The 16,134-nt window shown below is 43.1% G+C and overlaps 1 pseudogene; it reads left to right on the forward strand.

Annotated features, from left to right (window-relative positions):
* LOC143855654 (transcription factor bHLH35-like) overlaps window positions 1–6,321 on the forward strand; it is a 35,841-nt pseudogene extending 29,520 nt beyond the window's left edge.
* The last annotated feature ends 9,813 nt before the right edge of the window (window positions 6,322–16,134 follow it).

Genomic DNA, 16,134 nt, shown 5'->3' on the forward strand with positions numbered 1-16,134 from the left:
GATGGAAGAAATTATTGAATACCTGCGTAGTGGAAAACTTTCTGAAGCCAAGAAGGAAGCCCGCAAAGTGACACAGAGAGCAGCCCGATTTTCCCTCGATGGTGAGAGCCTGTATAAAAGGTCGTACACCTTCCCATACCTAAAGTGCCTCCAGCCCAAAAACGCCGCATACACCCTCCAAGAGACGCACGAAGGGATTTGTGGGGAACACCTAGGGGGCAAGGCCCTGGCAATCAAAGTGTTGCTGAGAGGCCTGTACTGGCCAACCTTAAGGCAAGACGCACTAAATCTAGTCAGAAGGTGCTAGAGATGCCAAAAATTCTCCCCCACCATCCACCAACCTGCTGTGTCTATGGCCCCAATCATCAGCCCACTCCCCTTTGCAGTATGGGGGATGGACATCTTGGGTCCCTTTCTACCGGCCTCCTGAAGACGAGCGTTCGTAGTGGTGGCCATTGACTATTTCACCAAGTGGGTGGAGGTCGAACTTCTAGCCCAGATCACAAAGTACAACGTGCAGAACTTCTTTTGGAAGTCGGTTGTTTGCAGATTTGGGATCCCACGCGTCTTGATAACAGACAACGGTAGACAATTCGACTGCCGGAACTTTCAAAATTTCTGCTCTGACTTGAAGATCGAGCAGAGATTCACTTTAGTGGCGCACCCTCAAACGAATGGGCAGACAGAAGTAACGAACAGAATTCTGCTTCAGGAAATTAAAAAGAGGCTGGACGAGAAGGCTGGCTGATGGGCAGATGAACTTTATCATGTCCTGTGGGTGTATCGTACCACCCCGCGCACATTAACGGGGGAGTCACCATTCAACTTGTCCTTCGGGACGGAGGCCGTAATGCCCGTCGATGTGGGCGCCCCGTCTCCCAGAGTCACCAACTTCAATGAGCAGCTCAATGAAGATGGGCTCGTGCAAACCTCGACTTACTGGAAGAAGCCCGGAAAGAGTCCTGAATCAGGGTCGCCGCCTGCAAGCAGAAAGTGTCCAACTATCATGATTTGAAGATATGCCCCAGAGAATTCCGAGCAGGGGATCTAGTCCTAAGGAAAGCTGCTATCTCCCAACCAAAGAAGGTTGAAAAACTCTCCCCAACCTGGGAGGGGCCGTACCGAGTGAAAGAGGTGATTCACCCGTGGAGTTATAGGCTGGAGACGCAGGAGGAGCACCTATTACCCCATGCCTGGAATTTAAAGAACCTCCGAAAATACTATCAGTAGTAGGCCACCCGGCGTGAAAGTGACCTTGTAAATATATATTGAATATGAATGATAGAAACTCTTTCGAAATCTCCTCGCACTACTCGGAAACCCAGTTCACTAAAACTAGAGTGCTCGCCGCTTGGTTCGCCACGGCTCGTCTCCGCAAAGACCGGGAGCGCACTCCTGGTCCAGAACAAGCCCGGACAGTAAAAACCAAGGCTACTTGGAAACCCAGTTCACTAAAACTAGGGTACTCGCTGCTTGGTTCGCCACGGCTCATCTCCACAAAGACCGGGAGCGCACTCCTGGTCAGGAACGACCCCGGACAGCAAAAACCAAGGCTACTTGGAAACCCAGTTCACTAAAACTAGGGTACTCGCTGCTTGGTTCGCCTCGGCTCGTCTCCGCAAAGACCGGGAGCGCACTCCTGGTCAGGAACGACCCCGGACAGCAAAAACCAAAGCTACTTGAAAACCCAGTTCACTAAAACTAGGGTACTAGCTGCTTTGTTCGCCTCGGCTTGTCTCCGCAAAGACCGGGAGCGCACTCCTGGTCAGGAACGACCCCGGACAACAAAAACCAAAGCTACTTGGAAACCCAATTCACTAAAACTAGGGTACTCGCTGCTTGGTTCGCCTCGGCTCGTCTCCGTAAAGACCGGGAGCGCACTCCTGGTCATGAACGACCCTGGACAGCAAAAACCAAAGCTACTTGGAAACCCAGTTCACTAAAACTAGGGTACTCGCTGCTTGGTTCGCCTCGGCTCATCTCCGCAAAGACCGGGAGCATACTCCTGGTCAGGAACGACCCCGGACAGCAAAAACCAAAGCTACTTGGAAACCAAGTTCACTAAAACTAGGGTACTCGCTGCTTGGTTCGCCTCGGCTCGTCTCTACAAAGACCGGGAGCGCACTCCTGGTCCAGAACAAGCCCAGACAGAAAAAATCAAACCGTCTTAGAAACCCAGTTCGCTAAAACTAGGGTACTCGCTGGTTGGTTCACCACGAACGTCTGCCCGGAGTATCAAATAGTATCAGCCAGGGGCAGACAAGTAGAGAATGGACAACAAAATGCAATTTCTATTTATGGAAAAGTGGGGCCTCGAAGGACCTTTACAAAAGGTTGGGCCTCTAAGGGCCATTACAAAAAAATTAGGGTCTTCAAGGGCCATTACAAAAAGAAGGAACGGGAGCTCAAGACACCCCGTGGCTCCGGGACCTCTGCGGCGGCGGCAGTGCCCTGCTCGTCTTCATCAGGCGCCAATGGATCAGGGAGAACCAGACCCGTCAAGGTCACAGAAGGGTTGGATTCCTTGACCTAATCAAGGCAATCAAAGAATCCCACCTTGTAAGATTTGCTGGACAAACTAATAAGTTCGTCCTCCTTCTTCTGTATGGCTTCCTCGACGGCCTCCTTGACGGCCACAATCTACCTCTCCCGAGCTCTTTCCCTCTGTGCGTTGAGGGCCTCGGCGGTTTTCTGCTTCTGGGCGGCCAACTCATCCTTGAGCCGCTGATTCTCCGCGTCCCTCTCTCCGATGGACCTTTGGAGCTCCTCTGCTTCCTTCATCAGCTGGCCGCTCTCCTCCTCGGACTTAGTTATTGCCTCGGAGAACTTCTTGCTCTTCTCCCGAAGATCGTTGTAGTACAATCCAATCTGCAGGCGAACAAATGTTAACACGAGGAAGCAAAACAAAAGACAAAACAAGCAGACACACAGGCCATCTTACCTGGTAAAGGGAAGAAAATATGGCCTCGTCCGCCGCAGCTGGAGGTTCATTTAGAACCTGGAGCTTGTCCTTGCCTAGGAAAATCTTGCTGACGATCTCTGTTGCTACCCGGCTCTCACCAAGGCCGGAGTCGGTTTTCTGAATGGCCTAATTGGGCCGAAAAATGTTATCCCCAGACCTCGTCGGGGGAGGACGGGTTCCAGTGGATGTTCCACCCGACTTTGAGGACCCTGCTCCCCGGCCGTAGGCGCCGACCAGCTTCACTGTAGTCTTACTTTTGGGGGGGGCGTGTCCCGGGTTAGAGCAGGACTCGAAATCTCCGCGGCCTTCCTTTTCTGGCCCTGCTGGGCCCTTCCAAAGGCTCCTTGCCTCACCTTCTCTATCTTTGACTGTTTTTTGCATCTCTGAAAGAGAACATAGACGAACAAAACCAGTCAGAAGCAAAAAAAAGAGGAAAAGGAGTTTAAAAGCAAGACTGGCTACATACGTGCCGGGGTCGCAGTACTAAGGCCAAGCACGACCAGAACCTCTTCCCCAGAGAATTCCGAACAATGAATGAGGCCCTCAGGGTCCAGCTCCTCACGGACTAGGACGAATGTTCTCGTATCCTCACCCTCAAGGAGTGGCTTGCGGCTCATCGCAACTGTATCTCGGGTGTCCCATGTTAGAGGAACCGGTCAGGGCTCGGTGGACTCCCTGTCCTCAACGTAGAAGAACCTGTTCTTCCATAAGTGTATGGAAGAGGGAATGCCAGTGATCATTTTCACCTCCGGGCGCTGGCTAATGTAAATCCAACCCCCGTCCTTATGCCTCTTCAAGTGCGCACACGCGCGAAACAACAGCACAGACAGATTTCTCTGAAGCCGGCCCTGGACCAGGTATACGAAACCGGTCAGCGTCCTCCACGATTTTGGCGCTACCTGAGCCGGAGCCAGCCCGTAATATCGAAGGACCGCTGTGAAGAAGGGGTGCAAAGGGAACCTGAGCCCAGCCCTTAACGACTCGTCGTATATACAGACATCGGAGCTTTCATTGCAAGCCCTTCTCCCTCTATCGCGACCCTCAGCCCGAACCTTAGGGGAATAATGTACCTATCCCTAATGTCCCCCATCCTGGACTCGTCAAGGATATTCTCCTCCTAAAGAGCCCGTATGTTGTACTGGGGATTGGCGTCCATCCGGGTCCTGGCTACGACCTCAACGGCCCGGCCCGGGAGGAATGTTGTGGACGCCTCGGCGGCGTCACTACCAACACTCGCCTCTGCCCGAAGATAACTATCCGTTGGGGGCGGGGTGGTGTTCAGATCCAAAATCACCTCATCCCCAATCACCTCGTCCTCACTGTCTACGATCTCTACACTAACATAGGGAGTTACCATATTTGGCCCGGGAGTCCTGGTTGGATTATTTTGGGTCCTCCCTGACGAACTAGACCCTGAGCTACTGGAAGAGGACTCCCCTAAACCGGACTCCGAACCGGACTCAGAGCTAGAGTTACTACAGGACATGAACAAAGGAAAAGAAATGAATAAAAGACGCACTCAAGAAAATTACCGGACCGAACAGAGAAGAGCTCCTAAATCCGTGGACAATCACAACCTCGAGCTAACCGAGCCAAGCAGGCAGAGCAAGAAAGAAAGAAAAAGAGGAGAGAGCGAAAGTAAAAGTGAAATGTGAAAGGTAAAAGCCCCTCCTTTTATAAGCCTTGGCTAAGGCGGTTCGCATTTATTAAAGGGCACGCCTTCGAGGGCTCTTGTATGGTGCCACGTGTCTTTCATTAATGACAGACACGCACTTCGAGGCAAGGGCATAAGCAAATACGCGCCTATCTCCAAGGGGCTAAGGGACATCCGTAAGGTGCTCGTGTACAGATTAACTCCTAAAGCGATTGTGCCCGTCAAGAAGATCTGTCCGGCCCAAGCCGGACAAAATGTAGCGCAGGACAAAAACAGTCCGGCCCAAGCCGGACAAGATATGGCGCATTCGCTACGCGACAAAAATCAATCCGGCCCAAGCCGGACAGGATATGGCGCATTCGCTAAACGACAAAAATCTGTCCGGCCTAAGCCGGACAGGATATGGCGCATTCGCTAAACGACAAAAATCTGTCCGGCTCAAGCCGGACAGGATATGGCGCATTTGCTACGCGACAAAAATCAGTCCGGCCCAAGCCGGACAAGATATGGCGCATTTGCTAAACGACAAAAATCTGTCCGGCTCAAGCCGGACAGGATATGACTGATTTTCAGGCCGGACTGCTAAAATTTCCGGACTGATTTTCTGACCGGACAGACAGAATTTCCAAACTGATTCTCAAGCCAGACAGATAGAATTTCCGGACAGATTTCCATGCCGGACAGACAAAATTTCCAGACTGATTTCCAAGCCGGACAGACAAAATTTCCGGACTGATTTCCAGGCCGGACTAACAAAATTTCCGGACCGATTTCCAAGCCGGACAGACAAAATTTCCGGACTGATTTCCAGGCCGGACTAACAAAATTTCCAGACTGATTTCCAGGCCGGACTGATAAAATTTCCAGACTGATTTCCAGCCCGGACTGATAAAATTTCAGGACTGATTTTCAGGCCGGACTGATAAAATTTCTGGACTGATTTTCTGGCCGGACAGACAGAATTTCCGAACTGATTCTCAAGCCGGACAGATAGAATTTCCGGACAGACTTCCCCCGTTCAGGAATATAACTCCTCGCACTTCCCCAAATCACTACAATGACTTGGAGAACTGAGGGGGCAACTGATGGGGTATGAAAAACAGCAGCCAGTTAGCTGTCGACATGTGGCCCCGAGATGGCCCACCACAGGCCCAACTGTTGCACAAGGGCAATGTGGTAATTTCCTGAAGAGTAGGTAAATTTAAACCTATAACAGGTCGACACCTGTCCTGGAGTAGGTAATCCAACCACCCCAGGTTTCCCTCTATAAAAGGCCTTCCAGAGCTCAGAATCGAAGGTAATAACTTTTCACCCACCACTCTTAAAAACAAGCTCTGTACTCCTGCTCATACTGACTTGAGTGTCGAAGGGCCTGTCCGGAGTAACGACTCTGGGTTGGTCTTCTGACCTCGTTTGCTCTTGTGCAGGACTCAGCTCCTTCACTTCGGCTCCTCGAGTCCTCCAGCTCAGCTCTTACGTCACTGCCGTATCTGTTACCGATTTTAGGCCTAACACTCTCTACCTACCTTCGAAAGAAAATAAAGTATTTAAGAAATTGTGGTTTTCTAAATCAACTCTTAGAAGATTTGCTAATTTGAGTAAATGATTTGGCCAGGCTGATGGAGTAGAAAAAGCTCAACTGAAGGAGAAGATTGAAACTGCCATACCAGATTTGGATGTGCCCAAAAGTACTATGTGCTTCTAGGTCAAGGAAAGGGATCCTACGTAATTTTTCTCTGCACAGCATAAGTGTTGCTTTCTTTTCTTTTTTCTTTTTTTTTTTTAATCTACAGCATGGTCATGAGAGGCTCAACTTTCTACTTTCATCTCACAACAAGGAGCCCTCTTGGCAATTGTATTGGAATGCATTAGTGAAGTCATGGTGAAGTCATGTGCTCACCTTTATATTTTCAATATATTTTATTATTTCTCTAGCAGTGATAACAACACTGGTATGTATTATGAAGAATGCCAAGGTCATGTTTGTTTTGGATTTTGAGAATTGGTTTGTAGTCCGAAACTGATTATTGGACTCACTATTAATTCCATTCACATTTGTATAAAAAAGGGAAAACTGTTAATGAGCTTGAGCTCATATAAGCTTATATGAGCTTGAGTGCCCAAATACATGGGTCCCATATTTTTTGTGGTGATCCAAACCATTCATTTGCAAGGCCCCATCATAGATAGGGTGTGTACCAAAAATCAAGTCCATTGGTTCATCCTAACCCCTTCAAAAGTGGAGGGTAAAAATGGGTAGATTTGTCGACAAACAATCTCTGTCCATTTTCCCCTCCACTTTTGGATGGGTTAGGATGTTCCTATGGACCTGATTTTTGGTACACACCCTATCTATGTAAAGTCCTTCCAAATGAATGCTATGGATCACCCCAAAAAATGTGGGACCAATTTTTTTGTGGCACTCTAGCTCATATAAGCTATAGTTTTGAAAAATTGCTTCAAAATCCAACTTCAATTTGCCTAATTTTCATGGACGGAGGACCACCTTTTGTTACCTGGACTATCCTCCTATCCTCCTGCATCATATTAGTTAGGCGAAGAGACCTTGGCCGATATTATTTGCGCCTGATTGCTAGTGATGACTTTAGTGGTAGTGTTATTTGTTTGAAAATCTAGCACTCTAATAAGGGTTTTTTCCAATCAGTTCTACCTTCATTTTTACTACAAAAATGGAACCACATTTTGAAAGCCTTTCTCTATTTGAAATTTTCAAGTAAATTAATAATAGTTAATATTAAAACATTAATTTATTCATTAGCATAATTATACTAAAAGATTAATAAAAAATGAAGGCTGTTTCACCTCCGTCGCAACTAAGTTTGTCACCTAGAACTCAGCCTTTAAATTTTTTGTGAAGGGCTGAGATTAATCTTGCTGAGAACATATTTTTTAATCTCAGCTCTTTTCAAAAAGGTGGAAGTTTAATTTATAGGAAACAGACTTAGTCACGACAAATGTGAAATAGTCTCTAAAAATTATTAAAAAATAAAGTTTTATTTGATACGGAAAAAATCTTGTGCTAAAATTGTGTGTATCTACTATGACTAAAATTATAAAACGATGTTTTTATCACATTAATCTTAAGACCCGTTCGTTTGATATTATGGCAAGCAATTGTGAGTCCCAAACAATTATTCTACTAATTAGTCGAATAATTGGTTTTGGACTCACAATCGTTTGTCATAACCTGGAATGAATAGGGCCTTAGGGAAATGATATATTCAAATATTTTCCTTCCCCGGGCCACCCCTTGTACGATAAAATTTGTAGTCATAAGTACAATAGAGGGGTCACCCGGGAAAGAAAAAGTGACGACAATATCCACTTCCCTTAAGCCCTGTTCGTTTGAGATTGTGACAACTGATTGTGATCCCAAAATTGTTTATTGGACTCAAAAATTAATTTTGAGTCCAATAAATAATTTAATTTTGAGTCGAATAAATGGGGGTCACAATTAGCTGTCACAATCTCAAAGGAACACTGTTCGTTTAATTTGATTCCAATAATTGGTTTAGCACTCACAATTGGTTGTCATAATACGAACATGGCCTTAAGATTATGCCAACTGATTGTGAGTCCAAAACCAATTATTGGATTCAAATTTATGTTTAATTTTGCGGATTTGCTAGCGTCCATCGCAAAAGGCATTTCACGGCTGGTCTGTCGCATGTCAGACCAACCACCTCGTGAATGGAGACAAAAGCTGTTATCTCCATTCACGAGATGGGTGGTCTGACATGCGATGGACCAGCTGTGAAATGCCTTTTGCGATGGACGCTAGCAATTCCATTAATTTTGACTCCAATAATTGGTTTTGGACTCGAAGTCGGTTGGCGTAATCTCAAACGAACAAGGCCTTAATCATATTCGCCAACCTTGTGATTGTGAACAATACACATTGTTTAATTTTGAGTCTAATAATTAGTTTAGGGCTCAAAATCGGTTATCACCGTCTAAAAGAAACAGGGCCTTAGTCATGAACCATACACATAATATTGTTTGATAGCAGCCGAAAAGATGGTCGGTGGCATTCCCCTACATTGTTTCATGCTCTAGAGTCCCTCGTGTTTTATGGTTAGTTTGAATGTCTCTGTCTTACTTTTGATCCACAACAGACCCCTGTCCAACGTAAAAGAAAAAAGAGGTATTATTGGAATGGAAATTGATATCTCCACCTCCTTTCTCAGACCCCCTTTGGCTGTCTTGCCTTGAAAATATGCCAAAAGAGATGAAAATACACTTACTTTCAGGAAGGAGAGTTGCTAGGAAGATACACCTGTGTGGGACATTCCTAACAACCATCCCTATTGCACCACTACTGATTGCCAAATTTTCATGGCAAGAAAACCCTTTTTCTTTGTGAAATAATGAACAAATATAAGCCTCTCTTGATAAATGTGATTGCATTACCTCTGCTTGGGACAATCTTGATACAAGTGCCTCTTCGTATTATTTTTCCTTAGGTCCTGTGTCTTTTGACATAAAATGGCCATATAACAAGTTTTACACCTATTTTTCTTCTTATAAATAGGCTTAAAATTTGTTTTACACCCAACATAAAATAGGAAAATGGGCATAAAATGTGTTTTATGTTGAAAGAAGAGACCAGCTTCTTTCAACGTAAAACGAGTGTGAAATAAATTTTACTCCAATTTTTAAGTGAAAAAATGAGCATAAAAAGAAGAAACAAAGAAAAAGAAAGCCTTAACAACAAAAGGGTTTAGAAATGGTGGCAACTGTGAAAACCATGTGATTCAAGTCATGTGGACCCTCTTCTTCTGTCACCAAATGTTGGGTCTTTTCTTTCATTTTCTATAGATGCTGTTCTGTGACAATGAATGGTGGACCTTGGAAACATAAAGGAAAAGCCATAAAGCAGAAGCACAGATGCCATAAGTGTGTATCCATAGACTTGAGCAGACTTAAATCTGAAAGCTGTAGTGAAATTCCTTGCCTCATTAAAAGAGCAACCAAGGTCGACTTCATAGTCTTTTTTTTCACGTGGCGTACATAATTGAGGGAGGAACGTACACTAACTAGCATTCTTGGGCCATGATATGCATGGACGTAAAATGGTGGGCTCCACTCTAACTATCAAAACATGAGGTGCACAATGGTAGGCCCCACCTTATTTGTGGGTTTTGGCTAGAGATGATGGGACCCACCATCAAAACATGAGGTGTGAAATGGTGGGCGATACCCTATGCATGGTTTGGGTGGACATGGTGGCCCCGTCCCATAGAATATGAGGTGTAAAATGTTGGAAAAATAATCCGTGAAGTGGTTGAGAAGAAGATAAGAAGATGCTTCAAGGCGCGTAAACGATCTCCTTAAGACAATATTTGCCCCCACCAGTAGTGTGCAAAGGGGATCACGAACTCGCCTCCAAGATACATTGAAGCCCGGTTCCAAACCGATTGCTTGACGACATTCTGCACTGAACGGAATCAAGCCTGAATCACCTTTGAATTTTTCAAGTAATTGAGACCCAAGTGTTCTGTTTCTGCAGAAAACAGAATACTTGAAGAGAACTTCTAAAACAGTAAAAACAGAAACTTTGTAGGGGTTTAGAGAGAGAATTGTGCTGGAAATAGCAATTTTGGGTATGCCAAAGTAGAAACCCTTTCAACTCAATCCTGGAGTGACCGTTGGCTTGTGTAAAAACCCTTTCAACTCTGAACCGCTAAATTGCCCATCCATGGTGCAGATCGCATCATTTGGGCCTTTGACCATTGAGTAGATGGGACACCATCCAACGGTCATCTTCCACTAGCCGTTACACTACGATCCGACGCTTCGGATTGCACCCGCTCACACACTATCCATTGGACCCTCTAGGCCTGCTGGGACAACCGTTGGGCCCGAACTCTGGCCCAACCCGACCGAACCATTTGGTCTACCCACTTGCCCGATCCAAGTCGATCTTTATCCAACGGTCCGGATCAAATCGGAAAAAATGAATGCGCCATGATGCGCCCTATAGCCCATTGCCAATGTTGCGCGCGCGTGCACATGTGCGAACGGTGCGTTGCACCATCCCGCGGTTCAACCCAAGGCTAAGACCCATTGTGCACCATAATAAAGTAGAGAAAAAAGTAAAGCTTTATAAGCCCAACTTTTTCTTTCTTATGAGTCGGTATGAGACTATCTTTTTCACACTACTTTTGCACTCTTCTCTTTTTCTTGCAAAAAGCAACTCTTTACAAAGAAAAGTTTTTCATTTTCCAAAACACACTTAGAAAATATTTTTCAAACACTATCTTTTGACAAAAAATAAGATTTTAAAAATCAAAATCTAACAATCCCCCACCATTTTCAAAATAAAAAAATATCTCATCATACTTGGAACTCTTACGCATAAATGAAGGTATATTAGGATTTAAACCTTCACTTAGTGAGAACACATCAAAGTTGACCAGAATTGCATAGTATATGTGCCTTTGAAACTAGCTATTCTATACGGCCAACCGGATACGTTTCACATATAAGAAATTATTTTCCTCAGGTGATTCTTATAAGCCGACACGTGTATTAGCAATGTGCCTGTATCTCGGTTTCATGAGTGCTCTAGAGACTAGCCAAGTCTCATAGGAAGCGGCACCACTTCCACACTCACATAGGTAGGCTTATGAGTGCCCCTGTAATTATAGCACCCTAACAACCTGATTATAAGCCTATTAAGAGCCTAAATGCTCAACCTCCTCCGTTACACATTACAGGTTCTAAGCACTTTCCTTTGGGATGGCATTTATATAATGTACAGTGCTTGCAATCACTCCATATGATGTACTTGGGCTCATTGAACTCAAGACTTGATATCCCTTTAAGCGTTAAGTTGAGTTTCCATCATTGGTGATCATTAGTTATTGGCTTTAGACCCATCCCCATTGATGTCTTTAATACCAAATCTCTTGCAAGATCTTTTGTTAGTGGATCAGCCAGGTTCTGGCTTGATCTCACATAATCTAAAGTTACTACTCCATCAGTAAGTAACTTCCTAATGACACTATGCCTAAGTCCAATATGCCTGGACTTACAATTCTACACATGGTTATATGATCTTGATAGTGTGTCCTGACTATCACAATGCACATATATCGATGGCATAGGTTTAGGCCAAATAGGAATTTCAATTAGCAAATTTCTCAGCCACTCTGCCTCTTTACAACATGAGGCCAGTGCAATAAACTCTGCTTCCATGGTGGAAGTAGTTATGCATGTCTGCTTCTTCAAAGCCCAGGAGATAGCTCCCTCACCAAGAGTGAATATCCACCCACTCGTTGATGAATGATTAACATGCTCAGTTAACCAACTGGCATCTGTATATCCTTCTAACACTACATGATACTCACTATATGACAATTCATAGTCTATAGCATTCCAATGAACATTACTAAGATTGCTAGTAAATCTACTTAGCTTTCCAACTGCGAATGCTATGTCAGGTCTAGTACATGTCATAGCATACATTAAACTACCTATAACACTAGCATACTTTAATTGAGATATAAACCTACCAGTATTAGGATATAATCTTAAACTTGAATCAAAGGTGTAGAAACTGGTGTGCAATCAAAGTGATCAAATTTTCTAAGTACTTTTTCAATATAATGTGATTGGGTAAGAATAAGATTACTATATTTTCTTATTATTCTAATACCTAGAATCACATCTGCAACACCCATGTCTTTCATATCAAAATTCAATGACAGAAACTCTTTGGTCCTTGTGATACTATCCATATCACTACCAAAGATTAACATGTCATCTACATATAAACATATGATGATACATTTTCCACCTTTATACTTACTATATACACATTTATCAGATTCATGTATCTTAAAACTATTTGACACTAGAACCTTGTCAAATCTCTCATGCCACTGTTTAGGGGCTTGTTTAAGCCCATATAAAGACTTAACTAACTTACATACTTTATGCTCTTGACTAGGTATAACAAAACCTTCAGGTTGATCCATATATACTTCTTCATCAAGTTTACCATTCAAGAATTTTGTTTTAACATCCATTAGATGAATGTGAAGGTTGTATATGGATGCAAGAGCAATTAGGACTCTAATAGTTGAGATCCTAGCAAGTGGGGCATATGTATCAAAGTAATCTATTCTGGCTTTTTGTGTAAAGCCTTTGGCAACCAACCTTGCCTTAAACTTGTCTATGGTTCCATCTACTTTCATCTTATTCTTGAAGATCCACTTACAACCTATGGGTTTAGACCCAGGTGGTAAGTCAACTAATTTTCAAGTTTTATTACCCATGATTGAATCCATTTCATCATTGATTGCCTCTTTCCAAAATGCAGCATCTTGAGATTTAATGGCTTCTTCATAGGTCTTTGGATCAGGTTCTACTTTTAGATCTATCATAGTAGAAGTAGAGACCTTATCTCTTGATCCTTCTACAAGAAAGACTACAAAATCAGGACCATATGATTTTTCTTTTCTATCCCTTTTACTTCTCCTGATTTCATTAGGTACCTCATTTGTTTCCTCTTGAGGCTCTAATGAAGACTCTATAGGTGAGTTTGAATCCATTAATCTAGGAATGGATGAGAACCTGTTTTTACATAAGGTAGCATCCCTAGACTCAATAATGGTATTCATTTCTAAAAAGTCATTAGGTTCTATAACTAAGAACCCATAGGCTTTACTATGATTTGCATATCCAAGGAATATGCATTCAATGCCTCTTTCACCTAACTTTCTTTTCTTAGGTTTGGGTACTTGAACAATAGCTCTACAACCCCAAACTTTAAGGTAGCTTAAGTTGGGTTTTCTCTTTTTCCAAAGTTCATAGGGGGTTACATGTGTTTTCTTATTATGAATTCTATTTAGGATGTGACAAGCCGTTAATAATGCGTCATCCAAAAAACCCTTATTTAAACCAGAATTGACTAGCATGGAATTAACCATTTCCATAATAGTCCTATTCTTTCTTTCCGCAACACCATTCTGTTGTGGTGTATAAGGGGCCAAAAACTCATGTATTATTCCCTCATTTTCACAAAATTTAGAAAATTGGTATTCCCCTCCTCTGTCAGATCTAATATACTTGATCTTAATTTCACATTGGTTTTCTACTTCTGTCTTATAAGTCTTAAACTTATCTAAGACTGCATCTTTATGTCCAAACAGATATACATAGCAATATTTTGAAAAATCATCAATGAATGTTACAAAATACTTTTTGCCTCTTCTTGTTGGAGTGCCATGTAAATCACGTACATCACTATGCATCAACTGTAATAAAGTAGTAGATGTTTCTACACTAGGAAATGATTTTGTAGTTCTCTTAGTTTGCATGCATATCTTACATTTATCTACCAGATTTTCATCATATTTAGGAATTAGTTCTAACTTTACCATATCATGCATTTTCCTAAGATTTACATGTCCTAATCTATTATGCCATAAAGAAATAGAGTCAAGCATGTAAACAAAAATATTAACTTTATTAATATTCATATTGAACTTGCCCTCATATATATAACCCTTCCCTACAAATGTCCTACCCTTGGATAGTACAAACTTGTTAGATTCGAATACAAGTTTAAAGCCATTCTTATTAAGAAGGCTACCAGAAACTAGATTCTTCCTAACATTCAGGACATGGTATACATCAGTAAGAGTTAGGATCTTTCCAGAAGTGAATTCAAGTTCCACTTTGCCTTTTTCCTTGACTTCTGCAGTTGAAGAATTTCCCATGTAGAGAACATTTCTGTCTTCCACTGGAGCATAAGTCAAGAATGCGTTTCTGTCTTTGCAAACATATTTGGTAGTGCCCGTATCGATCCACCAAGCATCTTTTCCTTCGAGGAAATTAACCTCGGATATCATGGCAACAAACTTTTCCTTGTTTCCATCTTTGTTTCCTTGAGTGTTCGGCTTTTTAGATCGACACTCCCTCTTGTAGTGGCCAATTTTGCCACACTGGAAATAAGCGCCTTTGCGCTTCCTGTTCTTATCAGAACCCTTGCCATTTTGATGCTTTCTCTTCCGATTACCTTTCTAAGGTTTAGTAGGGGGTTTGAATCTGTTACATTGGCAACTTCCACCATATGGACTTTAGAGGATTGATTTGTAACATCATCTTTATTATCTCGAAGCCTTAATTCTTCGTCAACTTTGAGGGTTTGAATCAAATCTTCGTGTCATTTCCTCTTTTTTTATGTTTAAGACTTTTTCTAAAGTCTTTCCAAGATGGTGGTAGTTTGTCAATGATAGAGGGTATAATGATAGTGTCATCAAGGTTCACCCCTTGTTGGTGAACCTGACTAATGATATGCTGGATCTCATGGACTTGATCCACTACCAACTTATCATCAGTCATCTTGAAATTTTAAAAATGACTTACAACAAACTTTTTGGCGCCGACATTTTTCGATAGGTGTGGACCCCGATCCGAGAGAGGCGGCGGGCGCGGCGAGGGACGTGCCCCTCGCGCTAACAGTCTCAGGATCATCCACGTGAATGGAGAGCTCTACCAAGGAACTCTCAAAAGAAAATGCCTCTCACAGCATGAGTGGCGATACAAAGGTGAGATACCTCTCGATTCGGGGACTAGCCCAGATTCGAGGCGTACCTTAAACAAAGAAGAGTCGCCATCCAAGGAAGTGGGCCAAGGATCCCATACTATGCTCTGTTGCAACGGATAACCAGAGATATAAAAGAAGGTTCATGCCTGGTTACGAATTCGGAAGGTCTGAAGAGCACCTCATCCGCCCAAGTGCAAGCACCTGGTCTCTTATGCCATTTGTTATTGATTTTGAAGAGTTTTGAGCGAAAGTCATATGAAATGGGAGCATATATCTCTGAGAAGACATCTACCTAATCATGCATGTCTCAGAGATGAAAATTAAACACATACACAAAATAAATGAAAGATGTGTCACCTAAGCAAAACTAGGTTATAAGTGACATGCCTAATGGGTGTCTAAGTTCTGGTGTGCAAACACATGCATGTTACAGCTAAATGTATAGGATCTGTACATGAAAGTAAGAAAACACAGCAAAAACATACAACACAAATCAACTCTATACCTGACTGGATAAAATGAGTCCTAACTCTAATGCGACCTGACTCGGACCAAGATGGCCGTCCATCCCAGCTGCTCTACGTATCCCGGCCTCGGGAAGAATCGGAGTCAACGTAGTTCGATGACCTATTCTAAGACTACGATGCCTAACCATCTAGAACCGCTATCCTAGACTCGATTCCACTAGACTCGACTGATTTTTAAAGCTTTTTTGTACAATTGCTTAAATTCATGTGAGTTGTAATTTTTAGGACTCTATATGCCCTAACTAATGCAAGTTGGTTAGCCTTAAACTAATGCAGGTGGGACCTACATCCTACGTGTATCTAGGTTGTGCAACCTAAGGAAAATCATGGGCTGACTATATGCTTCCTAGTCTAGCCATCGGTTGAACTAAGTGTCTAACCGATCAACTTGAGGCCTCCTAACTCTAGGGAC

Source organism: Tasmannia lanceolata, unplaced genomic scaffold (genome assembly GCF_043159265.1).
Source record: "Tasmannia lanceolata isolate RefF3 unplaced genomic scaffold, GAP_Taslan_0.1 ptg000023l, whole genome shotgun sequence".
In the NCBI taxonomy this organism is placed as follows: domain Eukaryota; kingdom Viridiplantae; phylum Streptophyta; class Magnoliopsida; order Canellales; family Winteraceae; genus Tasmannia; species Tasmannia lanceolata.